General features: G+C 44.6%; 2 pseudogenes; one reads left to right on the plus strand and one right to left on the minus strand.

Moving 5' to 3' along the window:
• Positions 1 to 494: 494 nt before the first annotated feature.
• On the plus strand, positions 495 to 1,250 carry LOC119339774 (annotated as a pseudogene).
• A 2,338-nt stretch (positions 1,251 to 3,588) lies between these two features.
• Positions 3,589 to 7,374, minus strand: LOC119335689 (annotated as a pseudogene).
• Positions 7,375 to 7,575: the final 201 nt, after the last annotated feature.

Genomic DNA, 7,575 nt, shown 5'->3' on the forward strand with positions numbered 1-7,575 from the left:
TGATTATACACACGGTACCATCATATGGTGAAACTTGCTCTATGTTTTTCGTCGAAACCCTCTTGCTCTTCTCGAGGTTCATTACGATGCAGTTATGGTGTGTTTGTCTATGATGCAGGTGCTATGAAGAGACTGTCCAAAGTAATAAGTAAAGGAAAATGAGTGACAGGAGATAGCAGCTTGCACAGCAGATTGCTACTATTTTCCTACTGCTAGTGATCTAGTGTAAACACCCAGCGATGTTTGATGCTTTCTTCTTCCTACTATTTCTCAGGGCAGGGAAGGATAAATAAACGAAATTGTTGTGCGTACGATGAATAGTGTGTATGACTTTGTACGACGTGATCTCACTCGTCCGTCAAGTTGATCGAACGGCTGCTGAGAACTGTCGTACGCAAAATCGTACGAATTCATCGTACGTATAGCAGTTCTGATAAATAAATACCAGACGTCAGCTCCTCCTTATTGGCTGAATCTGGTTGTTGAGAGTCAGGATGGCTACCTTCTCCGCGCCCCTTCAGCGCGAGTGCCCTCTCTCCGCCATTGAGGTTGCCGCATTTGCTGCAGTCTCCTCCATCGAGCTGCCGGACAAGTTGTCCCACCACAGCTTTGTTGATAATGCGGTCATGTCGCTTCCTGCCAGCAGGCCGGAGGCTTCGGCCCTGGCGCTGTCCGGTCTGCAGTTCCTGTCACGCAATCTCCAGGCTTTCGATCCGGCCAAGGCGCCTGTCACGTCCCTACCGGTCATCCAGATGGTCTACCAGTATGTGAAGTCTGCCAAGATCTCGTCAGAGCAAGAGGTAGCGATGCCGGCGATCCCTTCCTCCTCGTCCTCGTTGGATGTTCTGTACTATTGGCATCTGCTTGACCCTAGGGCGTGCAGTGGGCTTCTCAGATAAGTTCCGAACGATGGTGGTTCTGCTCGGGTGTCTGGGCTCGAAGCAGAAGCATCTCAAGAGATATGCCGATCACTACACATCCAGGGAGTTCCATGGTGTGTGTGACCTTCACCCTCCCCACGTCCGAGATTGTCAGCTATAACGTCAGAGGGAAGGCCGAGAAGAATGTGGGGATGCTGTGTCCGGGAGGAGAGTGAGAAGAAGATACTTTTTCATACTTTCAGTAACACGGGCTGGCTTTGGTATTTGCACTCGATTTGAATTTCTGGCATCAAGAATTAACTGAAACCCTGGGATTTGAAGCTTAGTTGTGCTTTTTGTTGCTGTTGTAGCTATTTCGGGTTAGAGTAAGTGGCGCTGGCGGTCCAAGAACTTACGCTACAGGTGCACGGTACTTGTAAACTGGAAAAACCCGTCATAGTGATCACACAGGTCATCTAAACCGGCCAGCTGCCCGGTTTTCTCCCTCTAATGATTAAGCGCGATAAATTTGTTCACGACTTTAAAAATATATGTGATTCGTGACTTAAAAAAATGTTCGTGAATGATAAATTTGAAAACTATATGTTCACGACTTTAAAAAGATGTTCGCGAACGTTTAAAAATATATATTTGTGATTCTCGACTTTAAAAAAATGTCCGTGAACGATAAATTAAAAAATATTTATTAAAAATATTTGTAATTCATGACTATAAAAAAAATTCCAGGAACTCAAATTTTGAAAAAAAAATTGAATGATAAATTTGAAAACGTTCGTGAATGATTAATTTGAAAAATATTTCTTCACGACTTTAAAAAAATTATCGGGAACATTTTTGATTCGTGAACATTTTTGATTCTCGACTTTAAAAAAAGTTCACGAACGATAAATTAAAAAATATTTATTAAAATATTTGTGATTTGTTACTTTTAAAAAATGTCCACGAACGAAAATTTTGAAATTTTTTGTGAACAATAAATTTGAGAATGTTCGTGAACTATTACTTTGAAAACTATTTGTTTAAGACTTTAAAAAATGTTTGCGAATGATAAATTGAAAAATATTTGTGATTCGCGAACATCTTTTTTAAGTTGTGAACATTTAAAACATTTTTAAAACTTGTGATTCACGACTTAAAAAAATGTTCTTGAACAATAAATTAAAAAATATTTATTAAAAATATTTGTGATTCGTGACTTTAGAAAAATGTCCAGGAACGAAAAATTTGAAATGTGACCTATCTCCACCCGCAACGCAAGTTCTATGACGGGTTTTTCTCGAAAATAGGGCAGCTGGCCGGTTCAGATGGCATATGTGACCTATCTACACCTGCAATGCAAGTTCTATGACGGGTTTTTTCGGTTTGCAAGTACCGTGACTTAAGTGCACCCGCAGCGCAAGTTCTCAGACCGCCAGTGCCATTTACTCTTTCGGGTTATCCCAGCAAAGTCCGTGGAGTCATTCGTGGAGAGGCAACGGAAAGCAGGGTGTGAGGTGAGGTCGTGCGACACTGTGTCGTCCCGTCACATCGACCACTACCGCAGCAATCCGGGGCTCTACACCTCTCAGCTGACCAACTTCCAGGAGGACTGTGTGCTTTGCCGCCGTGAGGACTCCACGTTGTCGTCACCGTCTGCGTAGGGTGTTTCTGCAGCAATACCAACATATTTGTTCCTGGTGATCCATTGAATGTACCGGGATTATACATCGACTAATTATACATCTGACCCAATTTACTCGTTCCTTTTTGTCGGTTCGCTTGTGGGTTGACTTTAGGAGGCACAACTGTATAAAAATGTGAGAAGAAAAGCAAAACAAAATTGTGGTTACCGATTGCCGTTGACTTGTTCGTTGGTTCCAGTGCACAAAGCATTTATCTGTGTGAATGGTTTATTTGTGCATGCTTGATGACTGGCTCATGTCCTGTCGAAGTTTTTGTGACTATTTGTGTGGATGGGGGATGTGTTGGTTTGTCTGTGCATAGTCTGATGACTGGTGACTGTCTGTCTCTGTGTGGTTCTGGCTATGATCCTGTGCAATGTTTCTAGTGGTAGTGTACAAAGCTTATATTATTTTTTCAGTTATGCTTGCAGGACATGGAGATATTTGGAGGTCAGAATTCAGAATTCTCACCGTGAAAGGAAATATTTGAAGGTCTGTTGTTGTGCTTGAGCGAAGGTTTTGAACGGTTTGGATTTCAATCCTGATCCAAGCAACCAGAGGTGTTATTTGGTGGCGGTTTGCAGTTGCAAATGCAACGAACGAAATGCTTCCATTGGGTCCCAAATGCGATGACAAATTTAAGGCGGGACATTTGATTCATGCACGGGCGATTTCCAAGCACAAATTAACAGTTGGCTATACGGATGTCAATCGAGACAAGTCACTATTCACTAATCATGAAAAGAGGGGAAAAAAGAAGAATAGATTAACATTAGGTACTAATACACACAATACAAGATTGCCAAGACAGGTTACAAATCAGAAAAAGGAACACCTACATGCAACTCATTACTCATAGTATCGCCTCGGCGACGAAACATTTTTATTGCCGTTCAAATACATATTTCACAGAATACACGCGGTTGGAAGCATGAGGTGTTCATGTTCCACAGAATACATGCACTAAGAATTAACTGACACTTTTATACACGGAGAATTGGCACTCTTCTAGACCCCCACAAATCCATCTCGTACAGGGCTTGGCGACGGCATCGGAGAACGGGGTGGCGATGAGATTGGCATCGGGAGGGGCCATTGGGGATTTGGGGGAGAGTCCGTCGATGGAGAAGGAGAGACGTGAGGATTCGGAGGAGTGAGAGATGGATTCGAGGGGAGAATTCCAGGGCGCTGGATTTCTCTATTTCTTCACCTGCGTAAAATATAAAAAGAAGTCATAAGAAAAATAACTTAGTTTTCTTTTTACGGGGAAGAAAAAAACTTAGTTACACGCACGGAAGCAGTGAAGTTGATCCTGGAACTCATCCAATCTACATATAATACTAGTCTTGATTTGCTACGGTGCAGCAGCATATAAAGATTGGGCTTGTTAGTGAACATGCTACAAGGGTTGAATGAACGAACGGATATGGCATCTCGATCAACCACCTTAATATTTGGAACTAATTAACGTGTGGACAAACAGACATGCATAGATATAGATAGAACCAAGAAAATGGAAGGGGAACAAGATCGACCGAGGGGCAAATTAATTAAGCTTAAGCTGCGTACGTATGTATGTACCTCGCATCCTTTCCGCCGCAGCTCCTTTAGTGTGTTGTCATCTTCATAAATCTTGTCCATAAGATGCAGCGTCAGGTGACTGAGGGACGGAAGGTGCAGCAACCCCACGGGGAGCTTGCTCATCTCCATGCACCTATAAAGTTCCAGGTGGGAGAGCTTTGGCATTGCCCCGACCTCCATCCTCCACTCCTCGTTGGAAAAACTAACAAGTCGTAACTCTTGCAGCCGAGGGAACCCTTGGGAAGAGCAGCACATGGTCTGGCCTTTGTACCCACTCAACGCCAACTCCACAAGACAGGGAAGCTTCTCCAGGATCGGCATCGGGTCTTGTTTTATGACAATAGCATATAGAACAAGAGAGCGTAAGCTTTGTGGGAACTCAGCAGGCAGCTGGTCGAGCACATCAAATAGGCTGAGACTAATATCAACCAGGTGAGGCATGTTTGCAAATATGTTGAGCACCTCCGCTGGTATATTGTGCTTCATCGACAAAGAGAAGGTTGTTAGTTGATTCAGCTGACCCAAGAAAATCATCATGTCATGACAGCGGAAATCATTGCCAACAGGATCAAGATGCAACACAAAGCTCTGTAGCTCTTTCGGCTGCAGCCGCACACTCCTTGCAGGTGGTGGTGGAGAAAATTTGCTCCCACTTGAAAGGTGAACATGCTTTAGAGTAGTGATATCCCAGAGAGAGTTTGGCACTACCGAGTCAAGTTTGAGTTCTATAGTCTGCAAGTAAAGGAGTTTGCCAATTGAAGAAGGGAGCGTCACACGTCCACAATCTGTCAACCTAAGCAATCTTAGGTGAACGCACCCACCAATTACGCTGGAGAAATCTTTTAGAGTTGATTTTTCAATGCAAAGAACTCTCAGGAATCTCAGCTTAGGAAGGGACACTGATGACAGTTCAAAGCCAAGCAGACTTCGGACATTAGGCACCGCAGGTAAAATCTGATCACTCAAAGTTTGAAAACTAAAACGATAAGATGTCAAGTTATCAGATGATGATGATGATGATGCACCAGCTTGGCCTGCAATTTATTTTAGAGTGCACCATATGTCAGAAAGAAGCTAGCCACATACTATAAGTACATATAGCTAAATAGAAAATGGAATCAACTAATAGGAAGAGATCAGGAGACAAAGGCTGACCTGCAGTTTTGTTGTTGGTATCAAGAAAACCATCTTGTCTTGCTTCTTCAATGCACCAGTCATGCAAGATATCGTGAACCCTTATTCTCTCTATCCATCCATGTGCCCTACTTCTGCGAACAACTTGGACCAAGCTTCTCTGAGCCAACTCGGTTACATAATTATGCGCTGTTTCTTCTAGTGTATGGTTTGGTGTATGTGGAATGAAGCTTTCTGCTATCCACAATTCAATAAGATCCGGCACATATATTTCATAATCCTCGGGAAAAGCAGCAAAATAAAGTAAACAAGATCTCAAATGATGATTTGGTAGGTCCTTGTAACTGCGTGCCAGTATGACACTCATCATTTGTCCATCCTTGGTTGCTAGCCAATCAGAGAGTATATTGGACCATATCCGTGCATTTATATTTTTAGATAGATAACCCCCCCAAAACTGCAAGTGCAAGTGGCAATCCATTACATTTCTTTGCAAGCTTTCTCCCAAGCTTTTCAAACTCGTCCACATCACGTATGGCAGACCTTTTGTATGGTGGTAAAGCTTTGCTGCTAAAATGTTCCCAACTTTTCTCTTCATCTAACTTCTTCAAATGATGAACATGGGTTGGCATCTGAACATGATTTGCGACATCTTCCTTTCGTGTGGTTAACAACACTCTACTACCATTAGTTTCATCTGGAAAGACTTTAATCGTTCTGTTTAATTGCTCCCATGTATCTGTTTCCCAAACGTCATCAAGAACTACTAGGTACCTTTTTTGTGACAGAAATTCATTGATCTTCTTTCCCACCTCATACTCCTTCATTTTGTCAACTGACTCGTCCTTGTGCCCTGTGATTTGTTTCATAATATCTTTTAGCAAATCAACACCCTTGAACTTTTGAGATACAGTCACCCAAACAAGTGTGTCAAAGTGCTCCTTAACTCTAGATGGAGTGTAGACCTTTCTAGCAAGTGTTGTTTTTCCTGCCCCGCCCATGGCAACTATAGACACAACACTAAGCAGGTAATCATTGTCAACTAACTTGTCCACTATGTCTTTGTGCTCATCCTCAAAACCAACCATGAAAACATCATCTTCAAAGTTTTGATGTATAGGACCATCATCTTGTGGAGACTCATCCTCAACAAAAACATTATTATCGAAAATAATATTCAGATCTTGCGCACTTGAAAAAATCTCCTTGAGCTTCCTTCTTACATGTTGAATTTCAACACCGATTTTACGAAGGGTGACCAAGTCAGTCGGTAGGCGAGCATACCTTGAAATAGCACCCATGAATCCCTTCTTGAGCCTGTTTCTCTTCCCCATGTAGTCTGCAGCTTCGACGACATTCTGAGCTTCATAAGCTGCCGTCCTAATCTGGCTCACCAGGACCGCAACTCTTGCATTTCCTGATCTCCACTTGCTGTCCACGTCTTTGAGGTAGGCCTTCAACCTCATCAGTTCATCTTTCAACAACCCCACTTCAAGGTTGACTGCACACAAGAATGTGGTCTCCTGAACTGCAAGATTGCCCACGCTCCCAAGCACGGTGCTCACAGCCGACTGCGCCATTGCTTCTTGCTTCTGCCCCCCTTGAAGATAAGGGATAGTTTGGCCAGACTTGGATCGGCAAGAATAGATGGCTTGGGACGGTCAATGCTTGATCACCTAGCTAGCTAGCATCTCCCATTAGCTTGGCAGACTCAAGAAACCATGCCCGACTATGACCTGTGAGTACTCTGTATTGAGAAAAAGAAGACGAGAAAAGGCAAGGATGGACGAGTCAGATTCTCAGATCTGAGAGACTCACCGTTGGGCTTGTGCAGACTGAGGTCGACAGGAGCAGCTCACCTTGCCCGGCGGCTTCAACAACGGCGCGGCCGGCGCCAGGCGGTGCTTCCACGGCCCAACTCCCTCGACGGCGCTTCTCCCACCCACGCGGCTCGCTCGACGACGCGCCGTGACCTCCGTGCACGCTTTGGACGGTGGCGACGCGGGGTGTTAGCGACGTAGCGGCGTCATCCTCTCTTTGGACGGTGTCGATGCGGCTCAGCGCAACCGGCGGCAGCGTGCTCGGACGGCGACTGTGGCGCTATGCAGGTGCAGCGGCGGCTCCGGGAGAGAGGGGGAGTGGGCGTATCAACGTTTCTCTGCCCAACCCGGACCCACTGCACTCGCATCCACCATCTGCACGCGGACCCAGCATCTGCGCTCTACTTTTTCCGCCTGCTGGCCGGCCAGCTAACATATATGGATTTCCGCCTGCTGGCCGGCTCGGCCAGGGTGGCTTGGATTCAATGCAACATGCTA

The sequence above is a fragment of the Triticum dicoccoides genome, chromosome 7B (genome assembly GCF_002162155.2).
Source record: "Triticum dicoccoides isolate Atlit2015 ecotype Zavitan chromosome 7B, WEW_v2.0, whole genome shotgun sequence".
Lineage (NCBI taxonomy): Eukaryota > Viridiplantae > Streptophyta > Magnoliopsida > Poales > Poaceae > Triticum > Triticum dicoccoides.